Source organism: Centruroides vittatus, unplaced genomic scaffold (assembly GCF_030686945.1).
Source record: "Centruroides vittatus isolate TY-2023 unplaced genomic scaffold, ASM3068694v2 contig_1863, whole genome shotgun sequence".
NCBI lineage: Eukaryota > Metazoa > Arthropoda > Arachnida > Scorpiones > Buthidae > Centruroides > Centruroides vittatus.
In genome coordinates, this window is record NW_027121147.1 from 15,136 (window position 1) to 40,040 (window position 24,905).

A 24,905-nucleotide genomic window follows, 5' to 3' on the forward strand; every position below is an offset into this window, starting at 1 on the left:
AAGTGCTTGCGTAAGTAACATTTTGTGACGAATTATCAAAAGCACTGCAATGACAGTTACGTTTATCCATTTTCTAAAGAAAATGAAGCATCATTTTGCAGATCAGCTTTATTTGGACCACGAAATCATCTGATAAAAAAAAAGGAAGTCCGGCTCTTAGACATTATAGAGATGGTGAACACGTAGCCTCAGGCCAACAATATGAAGAATATAATCTACTTGAAGAATCAGTTACACATAGCCTTTATACGTAAGCGTCCTTTTCACACGATTTTAAAACCGATAAAATATTTAACAAATTCAATTATATTTTTTCCGGACACTCCCTCCACTAGATAAACATAGAATGTAGAGACATGATAACATCTATGTATATTAGGATAAAATCATCTCAAGATATTATAGCCGAGAGGACATCAAACCCATACGTAACAAAATTAACAATGTTCATCGTGTTCATCGCTTGCTGCTTAGACTCCAGTAACTACATTTACATGCTCAACGCAAAATTATTTTCTAAATTATCACTTAATTTTCGTTTAATTGCCAATATTTTATGTGCCTACGCTACTTTAACACAGAAAGAATGTTAACGATGCATCATAGATACGTAACTTGTGTTCAAATAACGTATCAAAATATCAGGATATTAAACCAAATTTCAGCATTAAATAATGTTAATTATTTTATTTAAAAAATTATTTTTGAAACATTCCAAACTAGTGAAATCATGGAACAGTCAGTCTTCATTTGTAATGGTTTCCACAGCGGGCATAACAACAAAGAAAAAATATTTAAGCATAAATCTTTGAAATTATCAACATAATTTTTATATCACCAAATGAAATTTATGCCAACACAAACGTTTGAAATTGTGCAATTAATTTTCTAAAGTTGTCTTCATAAACCGGATAAACTTTAGTGTTGTGTTTTGTAAATAAGCATGAAAGAATTCATTATGAATTATTTAAATAAAATATACATAAAAATATTAATTTTAAAACTTTATCTAAGTATTAATCTATTTAAGTAAATGTCATAAATTTGCATAAAAATTATTTATTTGCATGCTACGCGATGTCAGAAGTTTATTTTTTGAGATATACTTAGTATGTAACCACAGTTGTTTATTGTTTCTGTTATTTTAAATAAAATGTTTAGATTAATTACGAAGTTATATTAAAGCTTAAAAAATTATTATTAAATAATTATAAATTTTCATAATAAGTTATACTTAATAACAGAGCAAACGTTAAGTCTTTACCGCATATCTCATATTGCTACTAATGTTACCAGAGGCTTATTTTAGCATTTAGAGCAAGATTATCAACAAAGATTTCTTCTAGATAATCTTAAATATCGTTTAAATATCAATTATTTTAATTATATGGGTTAAAACACATTAAATTAAACAAAATTTTATTTTACTAGAATGCGAATTCAAACGTTTTAATTCTAAGCTGCATATAAACTGTAGTTTAAACGGTAATTGATAGTTAAATTAGAAACAAATAGATAAAATAATCAATTATATGTTACTGCTTAAGCATAATTACTATAAGTTTAATCTATTGCTACTTCATTTAAATAATGCTTGTTTTTTACTTTTGTAGGATATAAATAGTTAAAAAAGATTTGCAAAGTATTCCACTGATCTAAATATGATTAAGGAAAATTTCATGAAAATCTTATTTTTTCTGTATTAGCCCATTCAAATAGAGTAAATAAAGTTCATATTAATTTTAAAAAATTTAAAATATGAATTTTTCAACTGTTAAATAATTTAGAATAGGCCGACGGACGTACTCATTTTATATAGGTACTGATTTATTTCAAAATGCATAATTTTCTATAATAATAATTATTGTAGATTACTTTTATTATAAACAAATTCTGATAATTTAATTAACCCTATATATTGATAACTGAATTTACACAGAACTTATAATAAAAAAGATTGGTAAGACTAGTTTTAATTTAGTTTATAACCGAATTCTTTGTAATTTTGTATCTACTAGATTTATTCTAGTTTTACATGAAATAATAAAGAATAAGAGAATAAATAATTTAAATTAAAAATAAGTAAATATTTTAACCTGCTCATATATTTTCTTATAACACATTTTTAGGCCTATAATCTAGAGTAGCAAATTTATGAAAAAGCAATTTGTATTCTAGATTTGATTATAGAGTTTAAAATGAATATAAACCAAACACTTATTAAGTTTATAAGAATAAATCAATTTTCTAAAATATACTTTAAAAAATTTCTTTTGTAAAGTCTTTAATTTTTGTCCACAATAACGGATTTAACAAATATAAACTCCTATACCAAATAATCAACTTCAACATTACTTTAACGTTTAAAAAATACATTCATTGCGAGTATCATAATTATTACGAGTTAAAAATAAAATTAAAATTATAAATTTTAAACAGGAAATTAAAAATATTAATATGTAGTAACAATCAGATAAGAGAATCAAACTATTTTTCTGTAAATTAATGATTTCTATATGTAACGTTGTGGAAGCAAAATTTTAAAATTTCTTTTCCGCTATTAAATTCCTATTAAAATGATAAAATAGAACTAACAAAATAACTAAACATTTAGGAAAAAATCGATTCTCATAATTACAAAACAATAAAAGAAACAACGAATTCTAAACATCGTAAAGTAAATATAAAAATAGGAATAATATTAAAATACAAATTTAATCGCTAATAAAATAGACTGAAAGTTTGGATAATAAACAAAAGTTAACTTTATTGAAAAAGTTGAAATTCAAATAAAATAAAAAAATCCTATTGCTTTTATTAAATAAAGTAGTTAGTTAGGTTATTCAATGTACGAAAATTATGTTACTCTATACAAGCTTACATAATATTCATAAGCAGATCTCATTTGCAGAAGAGGTCCCAACAGTCTATGAACTACATGTTCTACTCTATGGCTCTAATATTTTAACAAATTACATTAATTTAAATTCCTACCGAAGTTTAATCTGTCGTACTCTACACCTTATTATTCAATATACTACATAATATATAATAGAGTCTATTATACTTATAAGCTGAGCAAATATGCTATTCTCAACATAAATGTAGCTTTACACATTCTATAATATATTCTTACATTTAATCATTTCTAACACATAAAACTTTTGTTTATTTAAAATGTTTATTTTCAACTATAAATCTTTTAAAACGTCGAATTATCGAAGTTCTAGTAGCTTAAAGTATATTATTGTATGTTTAAAACCCAATAATGGCTAACGAAATTAGCCGAAAATGTTTGTCTCAGTGTACACTTTATGGAAGATAAGAAAAGAAACTAAAACCTTAACTAAGTTGTAATATATTTAGTTGTTTTAAAGATAGAATTTTCACGCCATCTTAATTATGTGGGCAGTAAGATAAGTTTGCTTTATATAGGCCCTATAATTTAAAGATACTCAAAATCTATCCTTATATATCAACAATTATAATATTTACTCCGATAGAACTGTATTTAATTTAAAATAATTGAACAGTTATGATACTCTGATTACTTTTTAAGAGATTTAGTGTAAGTTAAAAGCAATATTCACGTTCATTTTTTCTAAATTAAATATGATTTTAATTATTATTCTAGGCTAATATAAAAATTAAGAAATGTTTAAAGTTTATTTTAATACCGAAAAGATCCAATATTGAAAAGAAATTTATAGAATTTTGTTAGTTCTTTAAAAGTAGAGCTTGTTACATCAAAACTATTGATATTTGTCTATTGGCGGCTTTTATGTTAGTTAGGCTCTAACCGATTGTATACTACAATTACATTTAACAATTTTTTCATTATAAAATCCCATTTATGCAAGATTATGTTAATATTTCGTTTGTATACTAACTTAACGTAAACGAAACGTTCAATACACGTTATCGAAGCTCAATATAATCAATATTATAATAAAACGGATAAGATCAGAAAATATACTTGATTTTGTTTGAAGTTTCGTCCACAACAACATGGTAAATAGTGTAAATCAATATAGTTTCTATTCAAATGAATAAATTGTAACGGTATCTTGATTTGCCTAAAAAATGGTATAACAATTGAATTGTACTGTACATACGATAGGCAAACCTATTCTAAAAGAGAACATGGCCAGCATGACACCAAAAGCTGTCCATTTGAATAATTCAGATCTTGGTAACCGCCTTTGCTTCTGTCAAACCTCCAGATTTGCATCATGTGAAGACAGTATACAACCGACACTGATCGGATAAAAGATGCTTTCAATCTAGGAAGAAACTGTCTCTAATATCAATCGAAACATTGATGCCACTCGATTACATCTTGCTCTTAGCTTGTGAGGAAGTTTTTGATCAGAGCGCGGCTTTATTGAATCTTTATTTCGGTTGGTTTATGTCTCGCATACATTTGAATAGTATTGATAGCAACGTGCTTCATCTGCATGGTACATAAGCCATTGATTATACTTTTATGTCAGCTATACAGACTTTCTAAACAAACCGCAGAATGAAGTCAAGTTGGATAGAAATCTATATAACAAAGTTCAGAAATGAAAATTTTATGGAAATATCCTATGAATATCATAATTTGTTCTACATGAACAGAAGCATGTAAGAAATATTCATAAATAATAGATATAACCATTTTTCAGTATTAATTCGCATAAACAAATATATTCGATATAAGTTATAGGTTACCTCATCTAAATGTACATAATTTTTTAAAACTGACATTTGTATTTCGAAACAAAAGAAATTTGAAATTCTGAACATAAATATTTCCAATTGATACCTCAATATACTTAAGAATATTTATGCTTAAACGTAAGATATTAAGTATATCGAAGTAAGCTATCAATTGAAATGTAACTTTTTTGTAATCGCCTTTTTATAATATTCCTTGAAAATGGCACTTTTCTACACAATTTTAGTATAAAGACAATATATTTACGGTTTAAAAATGATTACAACTAGCATTAAACCATAATCTATTCAGCTATAAGTTATGAAAATTTAGATATCAAAGATAATTCGAATACATTTTAAAGTGTTATCATAATAGAATGAATTCTCACAATGGCTCGACCTTAACAATATTTTTACTTTACACACGGGCATTAACTTTTCTACAGTTATATGTAGCTGAAATTTCTGTAATTATTATAAAATCGAAGAAAATTAGAAATTTTCGTTTGATAATAATAAAAATCGTAGTAAACAGAATGCAGATTTGAAAAATAAACTCAAACGAATTCGTTGTTTTGAGTGAAACCACACGAATTAAAATATAGTTTATATCATAATTAATATTTTGTTCATATTTTTAATATAAAATTATCGTAAAAATATCAGTAATGCGTAGATAGCAAGTGAAATTCTCAGCGCAACATTTACGTAGACTGCTTGTTTCTAACATTTTAAATATCAATCAATACGACACTATTTTTAAATTAAAAAATAGAAAATTTACAAGTAGAATACATAAAGCACTTAAATAAGTTATATTTTTAAAAAGAAATTAAGTCTATTGAGGCATCAATTGGAATGCTCAACGCTTCAGTAGTCAAGACTACGGCCCATTTTATTTTTGTCTATCTTGAAATCGGAACCATTGCGATTGTATGAAAGTATCCTGGGACTCTTCCCAGCTATGCTCCGTTGGGACTGGCTATCCATTCATGGCCAAAGACGGAATAAAGCGGCCATGGACGACAAAGTCAGGCTGAAACAACAACCGCGAAGCCAAATAAAAAATATTGACCGTCAGTCGGAGAAGAAAGAACAAAGAGGAGGAGATTTTTATCACGTCCCAATGGAAAGCGAGATGACAGCGTTAGCATGCTCAACATCCAGCTCTTAAAACTAGAGGTTTCTCGGCTCTCGTCCGATCTTATCGATCATCATCAAGGAAAGTAGCAATCCGTCGTCTCTCCGCCATTAGCCGATTCCACCTCGGGACCAAACTCTTGATATATACAGAGCTACAATGCTGTTTTTGGTTTAACCGTAGTCTCTCAGGTGTTTAAATCAGAAAACGAAAACACATTTAAAGTAAAATCAGGCCGAGTAATCGTTCTGCTTGCCGCTAAATGATATATAATTTCTTTCTGCATGCATTAAAAAGATTTATGAAACTTTGCAGTTAGATACAAGATATTTAAATGCTGTAGCAAGAAAACAGAACCCCCTTCCAATTTGTTCGATTTACTACTAAAGTGTTCATAAATATATGAACTTTTACCAGTGTAAATTCATTCTCATTTACAGAATAATTACGAAATCAATGATCTATTAACGTATTAGATAAAGCATCGTCGATAAGTGCATAATTTATAAATATATGTTATTTTATTTACAGAAAGTTAAAATGATGATTATGTAAAATAAAACTATTTATCCTCTGAGAAATATTTAAAACTAAAAATAAAAAATAAATTATTTTTCAGAATAATACTATTAAAATTTTCTATTCAAATAGAATAAACGGACTTTATGATTATTATTTTAAAAGTATATTTACTATGATTTAATATAAAATTGTTGTATTTACATTCTCTTCAAAGCAACATCAATTTATTTAAGCAAAATATATTTCTTTCTAGGTAACAGTAAACTGCATTTCTATTAAATATATAATTTGATGAAGTAACCTAATTGTATTCGAGAAAACCTCGTTAAAACTTTCATTTTACTCCAAAACTTTGCAACTTAGTCTGATTACTATCAATGAATATGAAGCTTACATGATTAGACGGAAATTAATGATGTCTTTCCAATTATTTTAGTAAACAATCTCATTTCTTTCGCTTTGTTTCATAGTTAACTCAAAGAGAAGTTTAAAATCACAATACTTTTTAAAATAAATGTAATCGAAAATACTAAAAATAAAAAAAAATTCTCTTATCGTATTCTTATCCAAAAATAATCGAGTATAAAATTGAATAAATTCAATTTTATTAATTAGATCGATATATACGTTAAATAAATCTAAATTTATAATAAAAAAAAATATTAAAATATTTAATTTAATTCTATATTTGAAATCCAAATTTAAATTGTAAGGCCGAAACAAGAATGGTATCTCATTACATAAGTCTAACAATTTTTCTGGATCCTGTAGGCCTATTTACAACTCCTCTAGATAAAAACTAAATTTATATATTGATAAATATCAACTATGAAAATATATTTAATTACATAAATTCGAAATAATTTTATATTTATTTTCAAATAATAAATGAAAGTTTAAGATACAATATTAACATTAAAGATGTTTACATATAAAGTAAATGTTTAAAGCTAAAATAAAACACTAATTATTTAGTTAATTCATCAAAATTTAGGCTCGTATCATATTTAAAATAATTTTGAGTTACATCCACAACGTATTCTGAAATGCGGTTTTTGTGTTTTTAAAATTGCCACAAGAGTTCTTATAAATAAATGGAATTATTTAAATTAAAAGAAAATATTTAAAACTTTGAAACTGTACAAGATATAATAACATTTTGAGACTATCGGCAGAGCAAATCTTGAGAAATATTCTTACCTAACCATCTTCATCGGTAGGTCTAGAGGGATTTGATGGAGCAAACTGCTTCGCAGACCGAGGAAAGAGGTGCCTCATGGACGATTGAGGAACCTCTTCCGGACTTAAGTATTCCCTCTCAACAAGGGCCTTGTCCACTGCAGCTGCCCTCGTGGACAGTTAGTCAGAGGGGATCGAGCTTAGAGATTCTCAGAGGGGTCATAAACATGTCAGCGTAAGTCCCTTTGTCCTGCTGTTTCCATAGAATAAGTCAGGGACGAACCCCGTACCCTTTTTGGCCGTAGTTATTAATGATCTTTTGCACTGCAGGGACTGTCAGGATAGGTATCTGGGAATTCGTGACATATGGTGGTCTCGAACAGGGCCCTCGTCATCGCCAGGGACACCTGTCAACTTCTCAAATTGAAACGCCACCCTGTGTGAATGCGGGGAGGGTCTGCATCTGAAGGGATCTCAAGACTTCGTCTACAAGTCAGATATATCAATTTTTCTCCCCAACCTCTTTGTAAGCTTCAAACAGATGAATTATCAATAGAGACGACAAAATTTGTAAAGAAGAATTTCGTTCTTGATTTATGTTTCAAGAACTCTTAGAAATTTTTACGGTACTTGTTTCCAATTCATACAATCCTAAAATTATGAATTTATTTAACGTAATATTTTGTTAGCATTCTATTTAAGTGTCGAATCGTTGAATGAATTTTAAAATTTGCTTTAAAAATACGTTAAATACAAAATAAAAACACATTTCAGATGGATAGTACTGAACAGTACATCTATCTGAAATGCATTTTTATTGAATTTAAGTAACTAAAAAGTATATTTATATATAAAGTTATTTAATAAATATTGCAAGAAAAAATTTTGTTGGATAAAATATTTCAACTGTTTGAAGAAAACAAATATATTCTGAGGTCGATGCATGGCTAAGTTGATCATTATTTAACGATGATGAAAAAAAGGAAAGATGTTAAAACAATTCGCATATAGTTCCGTGTCTTGACAACCAATAAAAAGAATGAAAGCTAGTTTAAAGAAGTGCCCAAGGTCTTTTAAACGTATAGTGATAAACAGCGACAGTGTTGAGGTCTTCAGTAGCTCGGGGAGTTTTAATAGTCCTTGTTCCCGACTCTATCAGTAAGTTAACCGCTCCTTCACTGATGGTGCGAAGACAATTGATAAGAAAAGTTGACGATATTTTCATCCCTTTTCTATCGAGCTTCAAATGAGATTGTTTGTTTCGCTCACTTCATTTTCTATTGATGGCTTTTCCGTTGCCGTACTGATGTTTAGTGGTTATCTCAAGCTTAAATCATTTCTACAGAAGCTCCTCTCGAACAAAGCCTGGTCGTAATGGTCAAACAATAGCTTGGTATCTGTTAGAATATGATCATTGTGTTGTAGAGCTTAGATTCATATGTGTTAATAATAGATACCGTATCTTTTACAAAGAGAATACAATAGAAATTTAGCGAAATTAATTTTGACATTATGCTTCCTGTTTAAATTCGGTAATTGCCAAGATCAAAGCAATTATTAGACTATGAAATGAATTATAAACCATACCTATAAATTAGTTTCATCCATGGTGTTGTCAGTTGCTTTAATTTCTGTCCGAAATAAATACTGTGATCTAATCTTTATTTATTATCTTTAAATTGAAAGATTAAGCTACGCAATTAATTAATACAATGTGTGAATCTATTGATATGTTACATAATTATCTTAATAATAATTTTAATTTCTAAATAAATATTAAATTCTTACATACGAATCAAGTAAGAAAATACTTTTGTTACATTCGAATTTAGAATTTCGTATATGCTTTTAATATTTAAATATATTTTATAATCATATAAAATAATAACGTTTTTATATATTTAACCCTTTAAAAAAAAGCAATTCGAAAAATGCACCTCAAAGTGACGTTAAATCTCGCTAAAAATATCATCAATAGTGGATATTTTTACGCTCTCTATTTTTAAAATAAGGGAAAGAAAAAAGGTTATAACGCTTTAACATTTAATTCTGTCGATATCGTCTTCTTTAACTCGACTATCAATGCAATTTATTCTCGAATATAAGAGTATTCAAAATTCCTTTATCATTTGAAACAATTAGTCTTGACACTGATTTAGAAATGAATGGACTCCAGGCTATGCACAGTTAAAAAACAATTAATCAAATATACAAAGACATAGGATCTATGTTTATTTTCTAGATCATATTTTTCTTGATTTTAAAATTAATACATAATTTATTTCATGGTTACAGTTTAAGTAATTAACCTTTTCGTAATAATTTCATAATAATAAATAAAATTTTAATTTTCATTAGCAGGCTAAGCGCATTCGTGCTATTACAATGCGTAAAGAAAAATGATAATTATCTGTAAACGGCAATTTTTTTTTTAAAAATGTTTTTAATTCCACTCTCACGTTGCCATTTTCTTACAGATGTTATCAATAAAAAGAAAGTTCCTAATAATATAAATTTCTTTCCATTCATTAGAACAATCATCAGGGTTAGGTATGTTACGAGTTAGAAACGTTAAACAGACATCAATGAATTAGTAGCTTTCTAACTTTAGAGGCCACCGACGGCGAAAACATGCGTATCGCGACATGTCCAAGATAAGAGCGATGTGTTAGCAGGAGCGTCGATGTGACTGCCATAAACTACTGAGGGAGAGACACACAATGAACAGTTTGTGTCAGAACGGCGCTGCAGATAAGAACTTGTCCGGATATTGCCAGGCCGGTTGGACCATGCTCTGCCGCCGGGTTAGAAGCTAGCTGACTCGTCCAATGGCAGACTTGATCCGTATTTCGTTGGCTGTGCTCCGAATAATAAATACAGAGCGGGGAGCCAACCACCTGTTACTCTGCCTCAATCTGGATGATGGCTGGGGAATATCGACACCTCGTTTAATGCCCTACTTGTCGGGATTGCTCTTTTTATCGTAAATGCAGCGTTCTACTAAAATAAAAGTAATCTTTATTACCTTTTAAGAGGTTGTCAAATATCGCTCTCGCTCTCTTTAACACTTTCCAAATTAGCGGCATTTATCCTCTTATGACGTTTAACGAAAGATGCTTCCAACTCCCCAACATCCTTCTTTAAACGTCATAAAAGTCTACTAGTTTTTATAATCATTATTCGAAACGAATTTACTTCCTTAATGAACTAATTGGTTAAACGTATTGAGTAAGAAATAAACTGTTTTAAATTTTTAAACAAAGAAAATACTTTTAAATACAATCTTTACATGGAAAGATCAAGTTTTTATAAATAAAATACAAGACACGTTTTTACAATTTATATAGTAAAAACGTATAGAAGTCTTATTATTCTAAAAAAAATTTAATATATCTGAAATAAATATTCCATAGAGAACATTAAATTTCATCAAGATCGGTATTTTTCCTTAATATAGAATTATAAGAAAACTTATTTTAAGCTATACTAAACTTGGAAAGACTTCTTAGTTTTCAATAAAATAAAATGAAAGTAAAATTAAATATATAAGCAAAAAGTAATGAAATAATATATAATTTCTCTTGTTCGACATTTTTAATAAACTTTTCCTAATTATTGTTTATATTCTCTTTCTTCTAAAGAAATATGATTACAGGCAGAGTATCTTAATTGTTAAAATTTCAAGGGATTTCTTTTCCCAAAGGCAATGTTAGAGTTTAATTTATTATTTCTCGAGTTTCCTGTCAACAGTATTCTTCCGTTTTGTATATTTTAAACGATAAAATTTGCTCATTGATAAGGGGAAAATCTTGCGCTATTAATCTCAATATAAGAAATAAATTTATTAAATATAAAATATAATATTGAGCTAGTTTAATAAATTATGATATTTTACTTTATTGTAATAAGTTGTTTTCCTTATAAAGATTTTATATGCGGCTATACTTTTCTAAATTTCTATAATGGATTAAACCAAAGAAGCCTAAAAGTTTGATTAAATAATTTTTTTATAAATTTTCTTTCTATAGCTATTTTGAAAACAGATTATTAAATATTTAAATACTAAAATAAAATATTAAAAGATAACTAATTTACCAAATATTCCTTTAGCAAACTATTCGAAAATATCGATAATTTATTAAAATATATTCATTTTCGAAGTTTCAGTTTGGCAAATTTTACGTTAATTTCATTAGCATTAATCTATGACAAGGAAAGTAACTGATATCACGTGACGGTAACCAGACCGGAAAAAATTGACAATGCAATAGACGACGTGCCTAGAATATAGACATTTCTAGAAAATGACCTCGAGCCTCGACAAAGATGACCCGATTGATAACCATCCCATGCAGAGGGCACACGTGGGACCAATTTCACCCCTTTATTTCTAATGACAGCCGAAGACAGAATATTGTTCGTTAGCCTCACCTACATTTTAAACTCGAGGGAGTCACAAATGAGCAGAGAATTGTATAAACCTAATTGTAGTGGAAAACTAAATACAGACCGAGAGTTTGTCCCCTACAGATCCCTGCGAATTTCTCTTCCTGATAACCTCTTGAACCTCGTGATTTTGCTCTCCTTTTCTGAGCCCACTAATAATCATCGAGAAGTTTCATTTCTTTTTTTTTTCATATATATATATATATATATATATAAGTTATTGCTGAATTCTAAGAATAAGGAAAAAAAAACAAGCCTACATAAAATTTAAGGAGGATCGATAGAATAATAAATGATCGATTTGTTTGACTAGAAAAGCTATTTTTCTACATCTAATATTTATTTTATGATTAATCTAACACGTATTTAGGCTACTGTTATGCCAAATTAAGTTAGCTACTATCGAAAATTAGAATTTGGTAGCGATTTATACTGAATGTCCTACCTTTAACAGTAACGGGACAAGCGGTTCTTGTTACTTTCGAGCGATCGGAACGAGTGGATAACTGGAGAATGTATCTTTTATAAAGGATCTCTCACAATCATTCGCTTAGTGTACTTGGCCGCAAATGGCTCTACTAACCCGTTTCTGACAATATTTATGGTTATTCTGGTCCTCGTGACTCCGTTTCAATGGCACGTCCAAGAACGTGGTTGAAATATGAGACGATGGGCACCTCACGTGGTTCGGGTAATAAACTGCAGAGACGTGACGAGAATAATGAATTAGTGTGAGGAACCTTCGGCCACCTGCCAGTTGGCAAGTCATGGACGTCATAAACGAAGAAGAAAGTATTATGACAGTTTATGCTTTCATAGTTTTTATGGGCTGCTATTTTACTAGGCCAATAAATAGAGCAACACAGCTAAGTGTGGGGAGTTAAATCTCAGCTATTCAGGATTCACTTTAATTTATTATTATTATTTTAGTTAGATCGGATTTAATAATAATCATTCTATTTTTAATAATGCATATTTTTTAAAATGCATTATTAATAGACAGAAGGCACAAGTTTGCTTTCTAAGTTACTTATTAATAATTCACTCCAATGACATTTTTATTGCCTATAGACGTGAAAATAATCAATTGAAATAACATTAATAGCATACTATACGAAAGAAAACTGGCAAAGTAGCGCTTTCCACCTAAATTTAAATTGGAAATGACCATTTTTAGCATTACTTTTTTTTAATTTGAAGCTTTAAAATGCATTATAAATGATCTGATATTTAAGTATGACAATTTATAACGCTATTATAGTACAACTGAGCGTTAAACTATACCCTACAAAATTTGTATTAGTTTAAAAATGACATTATTATAACACTTTGTAATATTCAAAGAAATGTCTTAGAGCTATTTAATTACAAAAATACATTATATAAAACTGTATACATCCAAAACATGTAAATATAGAAGCCTATTTTCTTAATTTAAAGTAACGAAAAATCACACTTACAGCATAATGTTTTGCAAAATATAATTTTTATCATAGAAATTGTAAGCTGTGATTTACGAAATTAAAAATAATTATTCTTATTTATGACAAAAAAATATCATAAAAGCTCTTGAAAGTTCCATTTAATCTAAAAATTAAACAAGTCTATATTTGATTCAATCGCAACGATAAACTTCTGCATTATTGAAATTTGATTAATACCATCGTATAAACCTTAATTCGATAGTTCTAAAAGATTAAAAAAAATTAATTTTCAATGCTTTTTTTTCTTATCCGGATGTGTTTTTTTAATATATAAAAGAGATATGAATCCGCAGAGGAGTTCTCTTCGCCTCTTCTGCTTTAGTACGAAGGAAGACGCTAGGTAGACTTCATCCTCCAAAGATTACATAATCAATCCACGGGAAAATGGGGGTTCTATCGGAAAAGGGGATAGAAAGCCCGGGGCGGATAATTTCATCCCCTTCATCCAAAGGTTCCCTTATCTCCCTCTGCCTTGCCAAACGGAATCTTCGGCGCCCGGCCGCCCGGACGAACAGACTAGAGAAACGTTATCGAAGCCTGTGTGTACCTCGTCACTAGACTGATGATAGATGATTCCATCTGTACGCATCGGTAGGCCTAATTCCAGTTTTGCCAATCTCGACTGTCGGAATCTGCCGGACGATTGTTGCCATCTCCGACCATTTGTTACACCTAAGCCTAATACTGTTGGCAGCCTTTCATTACACAGGGAATCTTAGGCGGGTGAGTTTCACTCTCATCCATACTTTTCTTCCCTAGGATGCAGGGATGCTAGGTTCTTATCGGTGGCTCTTCGCCACGGCAACCATTTAAGAATTTAGGCTTTTGCAAACTACTAAATTTACTTTAATTTGGGTCTATTTATAATTTAAATTATACTAGATATATAAATCAACAAAAAAACAACTGCTATCGAACCGTTTTTAATACACACGTTTAAGTACAAAGTTTATATATCATAATATTGAATTGATTATGAATGTTAATTCTTTTTACTTCTATGTCCTTGTTCTTATCAATTTCTGTTTGTATTCTTACCTACTTGGATCTTGTTTATTAATAGGACTTATTATACTGGTGTAGTTTCCGATTAGCAGGTGAAAATAAAGATATTTTGTTTTGACTTTTTGACTAAGATCTCTTCTATTTACTAATCGGAGACTACACCAGTATAATAAGTCCTATTAATAAACAAGGTCCAAGTAGACAAGGATACAAACAGAAATTGATTATGAATGTATTTAAATTAATTATGTAAATTTAATTTTTCCAAAATACATATATTTTATAACTTTTAATTATTACAAAATCTATTAAAATTCTCGACAGATTATGTTTCAATACAAAATCAGTATCTGGGCGGAAGAATGAGAGGAACTACTGTCTGTGGGAGGAGTATCATATTACATTCTGTATTATATCTCTATGTTTATTCTGTTCTGTTATCTCAGTAAAATAAACTAATGTTATAAAAACTTATCTTTCAGTAGCTGGAAATTATGAGTCCTTACAGATATTATTTTTCAGAGTAACAGTCTAGGATTTAGTTTAAAAAAAAGAAGAAAGTTTCTGTTAGTAGGCGTATACTAGAGGAGGTGTTTATATTGACTGACAACTGAAATCTAACATAAGCTAGACTCTAGTGGGTTTTTTTGTACTTTTTAAAGAAAGAAACAAAAATGATCAATCTTCTGATGATTATACTTTAAGAAATAAAATAATACTCAATAAAAAAAGTTTGTAATGAGTTAAAATACAGTGAACACTACTTATTTCAAGTAATAAAATTGCTTACTTACATTTATATGAATTTATAATGAAAATTATACTTATATTTTTTGTTTTTTAGATTCATAAGCTAATTATAGACTAAGAAAAAATTTCTAGGATGACAAGATGTAGTGTGTTTAATTACATTCCTGAAACTACTCTTATAAAAATAAAATCTATCAATCAGGAAACAGGTTATATATATATACATACATACACTCACATATATATTCGAGAAGCTATTTTGATATATAATTAAATAAGAGAAAGAGGAATTATAGACGAGACAGAATAATATAATCACGTTCGGCAGACGTAGGTTTAGGATAAAATTCTAACGACCTCTTGCGGACAAGGACACACCTTCTTTTTCGCAACACACCCTTTTAAAGAGCCATCGATCAGTTAGGGAGGAAAAGGGCTTGACATCACGTGACGAAGATCTGTGACAATCTGACAGGTTGAGAAGACACGCCAATCACTTTCTGTTAGCATATATATTCTTCAATGTATACTAGAATGGATAGGAAACGAATTTTTCTTCTGTTGTGCTTTATCTGTCACCAATTAACGTGATGACAGTAGCCTGTGCTTAAGCGAATAATTTAACGAAGATTCAGGATAACTATCCTCTGTCACACGTCATAAAAACAGAAACGGTAGCGTAAACACGTCGTGTCCATTCGAATATCATATAAATCTGAAATTCAAAACAGATGTGCCCTCTTGTTAAGTAGATTATATGTAAACGCATCTGGAAAGTGACTAATAACTATAAAAAAATAAATAAATAAAAAGATTTTAAAACTGGTTTCCATCCTGGAAATATGAGTTTTTCACCAAAAAATATGGATCTTATTTGATAATCTTAACGATATTCACAATGTAAATCATATCCAAAGAAATTTTCGAGTTGAGTGAATTTATAAAGAATATTCTATACGTTCAGCAGTCCATCCAAATAAAAGCTGAAAGTAGTGACTGTCACATAATATATCATTTATTCTTCTATAGCTCTATAGCGTGTTTTTCAAATGGTATATAGCAGCGTGTTTCCAAATGTTTTCCAATAAGACCTATTTGAAAATTATATAGCGCGCACACACACACACACATATATATGTATATACAGCAGAGTGTATAGGCCTATATTATTTTGATATTTTCGCTTCGTAAACATTTCTATGAAAATTCAAAAAAGGGAGTACTTTACACAATTGATTTAGCTAAGATTATTTTAAAATTACATTGAATTTTTTAAAAATAACTAAATGAAATACATTTAGATTTTAACTGTAAACGAAGAATAATCCTATTTTTGTAATAGGCTTATGCTTAAATTATTCTATATACTGACTGATATTTATATGAAAAATGATTTAAGAATTATTTAATAAAATTCAATAATTATTACTAGTATAAATCTATATGGATAATAAACTATTTTCATAATAATTAATCAGAAAATTCAAAGTGAATTTAATACAGATAAAAGCCTGCTCAATTAGACAATGCAATAAACCTATCAGAACTTATTGAAATTGCATCTAATACTTAAAAAACTTGATCATTTTTAACACATTTAATTTAAAAAACGTGAATAACGGAAACCTGATCCTACTTTATCATTATACCTTAAATGTTCTCAAAGAATAAAACGAAAGAAGCTACTATTACAGAGTTTACATATGACGTTTCATATAACAGTCTTAAAGGAGATATAAAAATCATTTTACTGGAGTTTATTCCCTTAAATTTGAAACTAATGCGGATTTATAAGTAATATTTTGAATTAGCTTTAGTTCTAAATCGAGAAATCAGCGAAAAATATATAAATAGATTCTACAAATAAATTATAACCGTTGGAAATGCGGACTAAAAGAAGTACCGACCGCACCCAAACTTCTTGATCCTTTTCTCGATCGAAGCATTGGATCGATTTGAAGTACTCAGGAATTAGGCTTATCGTCCTTTCGCACACACACTAGTTTGACGTGAAATATTCATCGTCTTTTCCAACATTCCCCACTTCATTCTTCTTCCCCTTCTCTAGGACACAACACCTGTCTTGGGCCGCAGGTGCACAGCCTACCCAATATCTCTATCTGTACACCGAATGTCGTCCCTCCTGATGTTTTTAAGAGGTGAATGGCCGTAGAAATCGGATTATGAATTAAAAATTTTATTATAATGATAACATATTAATAATTCATCATTTAATTAGAATTAATTCTACATGTATTTGGGCTCCATTGCAACAGTTTTAAAGTGATTTGTAAAACATTTAAATATTAAATTTCAAGTAATCTGATGATATATTAAAAAGTAAATATATTTTTCGGCTTCAGAATTATTTTACTGAGAGCAGGAGAAAAGATAAATATTCCGATTCAACTGTGAAGATGGACATCACTTGGAATGAACGGGAGACTGAATGAAATTAGGAAAATGTGTTGCGTACCATGTAACATAAGTTTGGAATTTTAAAAAAAGAACAACGGAAGTTGTAAGAACTCTACATGCATACAGTACAACGAATTGCGTTGTAACCGTGCATGTTCGCCAGATGACCTCGATACGTCATGGGGCATCACTCCACGTGACCAAAAGACGCCAGGGTCACGTTCCGTGGTCACGTTTCAGGCTGGGGATGGAGCAATCCGTGAGAAGGCACGGCTGCACGTTGTATATAAAGTCTCCTTGGATGCGAATGGTTGAATCGAACAACTCCTTAAAATATTCTGATACATGACCTAACATAGAAATAAATCTAGTTACACTGTGTAGACAGTGCAAGGAGTACTTAACTTTGTTTTAAAGTCAAAATAGATGAGAATGTTATCGGTATCGTGTAATTTATCGAAGTGATATTGTGTATTTAAGGCGTATTTTTTTACTTTAAACATTCTTTATACACTACATTTTATTAATGATTGTAACGAGCCTTTAATAGTTAAAATTTTAACGTTTTTGATTTAAAAATCTCAACATTTTTCATCCGCTTACATATCTTTTTCAATTATAAATAAGTTAAGTGCTAATAAATATATTATCTAGAACTTCTAAAGTATCAGTTCTTAAAGTATAAACTGATCTATAATTATCTAACAAACTTTACCAAATAAAAATATACTATAATTAATATAAAAGCTAAAATTAAACAGGATATAAAGTCTAGTTATTCTATTATAATTATAATTCATCCTATTACATCCCTCTTTTATCATAAATAAAGTAATGAACACTTCCTAATATCACTTTTAGGAAAATTGAATTCTTCTAGCAATTAGTTTATGTTAGCAGTTTAAATAAGGTTTATAGGGCAAATCAAAGAAAAGAGAAAGGAGCCTGTTAGGTAGCCTATTATAAGTTTACATTTACACTGCAATTATATCTTACGTAATTTCGATCGAATATTTGAGTGCAATTTCGCATAAGGCCGTAAGTGGTAGTATCAAACTACTTTTTAATAGGAACATAAATATGAAAAGGGTTAAAATTTCACGTACGACGAAGATAAAAGATACGGCGAGTTTATTATTTAGCCGGTATATTACAGAAAACCAATTAAAGGAGGAAGGAAAATTGTGTGTTCGTGGAGAGTTCAAGTAAAATGTATAAGCTTCAAACAATCAGACACACTGGAACCGCCTCACGGTACCTTACGATTAAACAACGGATACGCCCAACAAGAGGACCGTTGATTCTTCTGACTTAGTCGGCGGGGAGTAGGACGACCCTAGAAACCAGTCTTCCAGATTACCTGTCAGTCCCAAATCCCCGGACATGTTGTACATCCCTTGTTTTCATCACGCCCACCCATCCCAAAGTCCTGGAGTCTAATCCCCCATTTACCCTCACCGGCTTTTGGTCACTGCGCATGCACAGTCGATTAGTTGGCGAATTCCCCGTAGCCTAGCTGTCTCTCACTGGAGGGCCTCCATGGTGCTAAACCGTCACCAACTATGGCACAAATGGAGTTCGTATTGGATTTGACAAAGTGACAATTCGTCCCGCTTCTTTCACTTCATTTAATACCTGAGGGAAATTTGAACGGCCTTTAATTAAGTATGAAATGTTTTTGGCTTTTTGACTCCAGCGAATTCAAGTCGAAAATTTCCAGTTTTCATCTTTTCTTCCTTTATTACATTACAGAAACAAGATTAATACTCGTAGTTAACTTAAAACTGTTTACTTAAACTTTTAAAATGCAGTAAGTCTTTTATTAAAACCTAAAAATTCCCTATTAAAATCGAATAAATATTCAAGCCAGCGGAGATTTTAAGACTCAAAAACAACTATTAAAACTATTTAAAAATTATTAAATAAAAAAAAATCGAATATTAAATTTCTTTATAAAATAATTCTGCAATAGTAAATGTACAGATATTTAAACAATAATAATTTAACGATCAGAATTTTTCACGTTTAAATATTCAAAATAAGTTCTGTCATAGCCCAATATAACCTTTAAAATCCCGTAAAGTATTGCCTAATTATACAGAGACTATAAATTTAAAATAAATCTGTTAATTATTTGCAATCTCTATTCATAAGTCGCCAGAAACTTCGTACAAGGATCTATTTTCCGCACTCAAAAACAGTCAAAATATTTTTTGTTTTAAAATTTCGTAACCCGTACGTAATAAATAAAAAAATAATGAATATTTTCCGTTTAAAAAAATCAATTATTAAACTTTATTAAATAAATTTTAAAATGTTTTTAAGTTTACATTGTACTTTAACTCTATTTTATGTGTCAGATAAAGGAAAATGATCAAAACCTAAAGTGTTAATCTCCATTAATTCCTTGTATATTTTCTTATCTGAAAATTGTGTATTTTTCCTTACTGAATATCGAGACCGCGCTGTCAACGTTATTAGCGCAGTAAATTTACATATTAGTGGTAGGGCAGAGAACAGCTAGAGACAACAACACGCCGAAGTGACATTGATCTATGGATTGTCGGTTTGCAAGAGGGGAGCTGCATGTCATAGGTGTGACGTAAGTCCTTCCAAAGCACATTTTGAGACCAATGCCTCCTTATCGTCGGCTTCAAACGGAATACTTATTATTTATGAAAGTATCGTTGCTTAGAGCTTGGACAATTTAAATTGCCTGATGACTTTATTCTTAGAAATTTCAGAATGATTATTAAATACTCTTTAGCTTATACCATTTAATTTTATTATCTGTGACGGTCGATACAAAACAAAATAGAAACGGTTTTCGCCGTTAAAATCCACCTTTTTATATTATTGACGAAATTGAAAAATCGTTAAAATACTTTTAAATAGATTTATATTTTTATGTAGGCCTATATAAATCCCGTTTAAGTACAAAACTCTCTTATTTATTTATTTTTTTAAATACAGTAACTATCAAATATATATTTTTATGAATAAATTATTTCGCTATACTAAATCTAAATTATTTAATATATATACAACATATATACAAACACATACAGTATATATATTGTGTGTCTATCCATTTGGGCCACATGTCGAAAACTCAATGATAAATTAAGGTTATGGCTTACGACTAGACCAAGAATAAGGACCGATGAAATATGGTTATCTGATTAGTTTCAGAAGATCGAAAGAAAAAAATTGTTTTAAACTTTGACATCTGAGCAAATTGGGTGGGCTTGAATTATATAGACATATATTTCCTCATAAAGTTTCGGATAAAAATGACACAGCGTACACGCTTAAATACATGTTGTAGCCTATGTAAATGCACTTAAACCTAATAAATATTACTCAACTTGTTTTATATAAATTATTTTCAAACTATATATTACATAAATTTTCATCAAAATCTTATTTTTTTTTAATCTGGTGCAAGCAAACTTTTCAAGTATAAAACTCGGAAGATGCTATAGTCTAAGTAAATAATCTTTGTTTTTATAAAAACAAGTCGAAGATAATTTAAATGTATACGCTTAAAATTACGAAAAACAAAACATATGCTCTTTTTATTTGAAATTTTAGGTATTCGTAATTAATGATGTCTAGACCTATAATAATTATGGCTACTCTAATAAGTAGTTTGGATTATGTGAATGTCATAACATAAAATAAAACCATATATATATATATATATATATATATATATATATATATATATTTTAATAAAATATAAATTTATTCGTTAACATTTTAATAAAATTAACTCTAAAATAAACCAGAACTTTTATAATAGGACAATAAAGAAAATCTATAATTTTATTTTGAGAACAAATTTAATTTCATTTAACTTACATATTAATTTATTTCAATTTGGCAAATATATAAGAACTTTTAAAGTTTCATAATGATTTTGCCAAAATTATAGACCTATTTTTGGTCACAATTTTAAAAATTAAAATGCAAAACAAGAACAAAAACTCCATAATTCTTCAAGTTTTACTGTTTAATAATCTGACTAAATATTTATATATATATATATAATTATGAAATATAGAATTTAAATAAAAAAAATACTTACTTTAGTAGAAAAAAACTGGCAAAAATTCATTTAAATGTATGAATCGGTCTTTACTTTTCTTAGAGGATTCTCAACCGCATCACTTGAAGTACTCGAAAACATCAGAGAAAACAGCACCTCAAAGATAATATTTATATTTAGCAAGAATCTTAAACTTAAAATAATTTAAGAAATATTAAATTTTTTCATAAACAAATCCTTTTACTCTATTATTCAGTCTGTATACATATATTTAATACAGTTAAAATAAAACTTACCTAAACAATTCATCACTTAAACCTTTGTGAATAATTAGTTTCATATATATAAAAGAATGTAACGTATTTGTTTAAACAATGGCAAAATATGTCTCGATAAATGCTTAACATTCTACAGAAAGTGTTACGTAGAGTATATATTTTTAATCTATAAATAGTCGTGTTTTAAATTTCATAACAAACAAAATGCCTCTGTTTACATTTTAAAATCTAGTTTAAGTAGACAAGTTTACTGTCAATGTCAAGTGTAAGGTAATAAAATATAACATAAAAGTGTCGTGTGATGACTTACGTAATTTTAAACTTACCTGTGGATTTAGTCTAAAGCTGGTGCTGAAATGTTTATATATGATTGATAAAAGTTTCGGTGAAAACATCATTAATTTCTCTAGTAATCATTTATATTTCCGTTATTTTCCGCACACAATATGGCGTGAGTATAAAACTACCATCTCCATAATTTAGAATGATAATATAAATTCGTATTTAGAAGCGGATAAGATTTTTAAGTTCAATAATATCCAGGTTAAAGTTTAGAATCGGTAAGCTACACGAACAAGTTTCTGAAACTGCAATCGATTAATCTAGTTAGATCACTTTCAATTGAATAAATGTTTAGCTGATCGAAGGAATTTCATTATCGCATCTCGAATCACATCATTAACTTTGTATTGATATGCAAAATTCCTCATTTAATTATAAATTAAATACGAACTTTCTTGACTATAACAAACGTATAATTCATAAATAATTAATTCGTACACGAATATTTAATGTTATCATAGTAAGTGTTAAAGATTTTGCAACATAAAAAAGTAAAAAAAATGTAGTGATAATAAATCAACAAGTTGTCAGTAAGTTTAATGTTTTTATAAGCTGTCTGTCTGTGTGTATGTTATGCGAAAAAAATTGCATCTATATCGACATCGTTTTCAGGAAGTGTCGTTTTTATTGCATTCTTCTCTGAAGAAAAAAAAATACAACGAGTGTAAGATACTCCTCCCAGATCAGATGTACACATACAAAATGGGAGAAGATGCAGTTGACATAAGTTAGACCTAAAATGGGGTATCACTTCAAAATAACACAACAGATCTGTAATAACAATAACAAGAAAATATGGGCGTTGGGGTAATGGCTTGATGTAAATTGGGGGGTCACACAGTCAACACAGCTTCGTAAATGCTGTTGTTGTCGAAACTTATAAACAACATAATACATACATAATTTTGTTTTTTTTTTTCCTTAACCTTTCATCACTATAGATCACTAGGCGTCTAAGAAATTGTGCATTAGACGAAAACAGAAATGAGAAATGAAAATAATTCTTTTTTTCACAACCCTTTGCAACCTTGACAACAATATACAAATGCGCGTAATTCCATACATTCTGAAAACCGTACATAAAATATACAGTACATGTAAATTGATTACATACATACCTCCAGGGGAAATTTATACACGGACAGTCAGGTAGTCAGTGTGAGAATTGAATATTTGAAAAACACACGAACGTAAATCTATCCATACAAACCGGTATGTATGTACTGTACATACATGCATATGTGATACAAAAGCTACATACATACAAATTAAAGAACATTTTTATCTCTTCTTTTTTATATCATCGTCAACTCGTGTAGGTAGATATGCTTATAAAATGTTGAAATATTTATTGACTTTAAAATTAAAAAAGATTTAAACCGTTCCTTTCTTTTCTCGTGAGACTGTCGCCGGAAGGGAAACTTGGGCGCTTGTTTTGGTGCCTCTTTACGTAGAATAGTGCAAGCGGATGTTAAATGTATGAGGAGAACATGATCGATCAGTAACCGCGCGATAAAAATGTCCATTTATATTCAGTAAACGTCGTATATTTGGAAAGCACATATTGGAAAATTCTGTGATGCATGTTGTGTCCACTCAATCCGATTTTAAGCGGTTTGACCAATAGGGCTTCCTATTCTCATACATCCTTTTAAGGGAAAGAACATTTACATAGCTTAAAGTGCGATAGAAAAACAATTTTGGCCGCGATTTTCCCTTGAAAATGTTAAAAATATGAATCTATTTAAGCTACTCTGATAAGTGTTTTTTAGTAAATATCCTTTAGTACAAGTAAGATGTTGATCCCTAAATACATTTTCATCTTATAAATTCCTTCAATAATGCTATCTATATCAAATTTAAATGTCACATATTTTTGAATAAATTTAAAATAATAAATAAACTTCGATTATTTTATCATTAGCATTGGCATATTTCATTTCTAAACAAAAAAGGAAAAAAGACAATTTAAAGTAAATTTATTTTTGACAAAGTTTCTAAAGAAAGTATTAAATCATTCATTTTAAAAAGCGTGGTTATGATCCTTTCATTTAAATTTAGATCCGTACTTAAATGAAAAATTCGCAGCGTGTTTCTAAATATCCTTAAAGATTCTCCCCCTTTTTAAATATACATTTATGTATAAAAAAAAATGTGGTTAGATATAAATAAACCGTTAAAGAAAAAAAAAAGATAAAATTAAATGTAAAATTCAAAAAACAGTATAAAATTTTACATATATTATAAAGAATTAAAAAGAATTTAAAGAGCAACATACCTGTAAAACGAGCTTACTAGATGTAATATTTCTATAAAAAAAGAAATTATTGTGATTTTATACAAGTGAATACAGTGAAAGTAATACATAATAATAATATACATGTCTGTTCTAAAGATTAAAAAAAAATTAAAAATTTAGATAGTGTAATAATATATAATTTGATTTATTGCCGGTCATTAAATCAACAAGGAAATTAAACGCGAATAAAATTGATAAAGACGTCGTTAAAATTTGGTACTTTAGGTAATTCTAAGAATGGATCCATTTAATTTTGGAGGACGCAAAACTTACGTGACAAAATGCATTG

At 28.9% G+C, this 24,905-nt stretch overlaps 1 protein-coding gene across 1 annotated transcript in view; it reads right to left on the minus strand.

Annotated features, from left to right (window-relative positions):
* LOC136969996 (homeobox protein Hox-B4-like) overlaps positions 1–24,905 on the minus strand; it is a 51,948-nt gene that overhangs the window by 11,831 nt on the left and 15,212 nt on the right. Inside the window, exon 3 of the transcript XR_010879905.1 lies at positions 21,737–24,626. The gene's annotated coding sequence lies outside the window, so the exon portion shown is untranslated. The remainder of the gene's footprint in view (positions 1–21,736; positions 24,627–24,905) is intronic.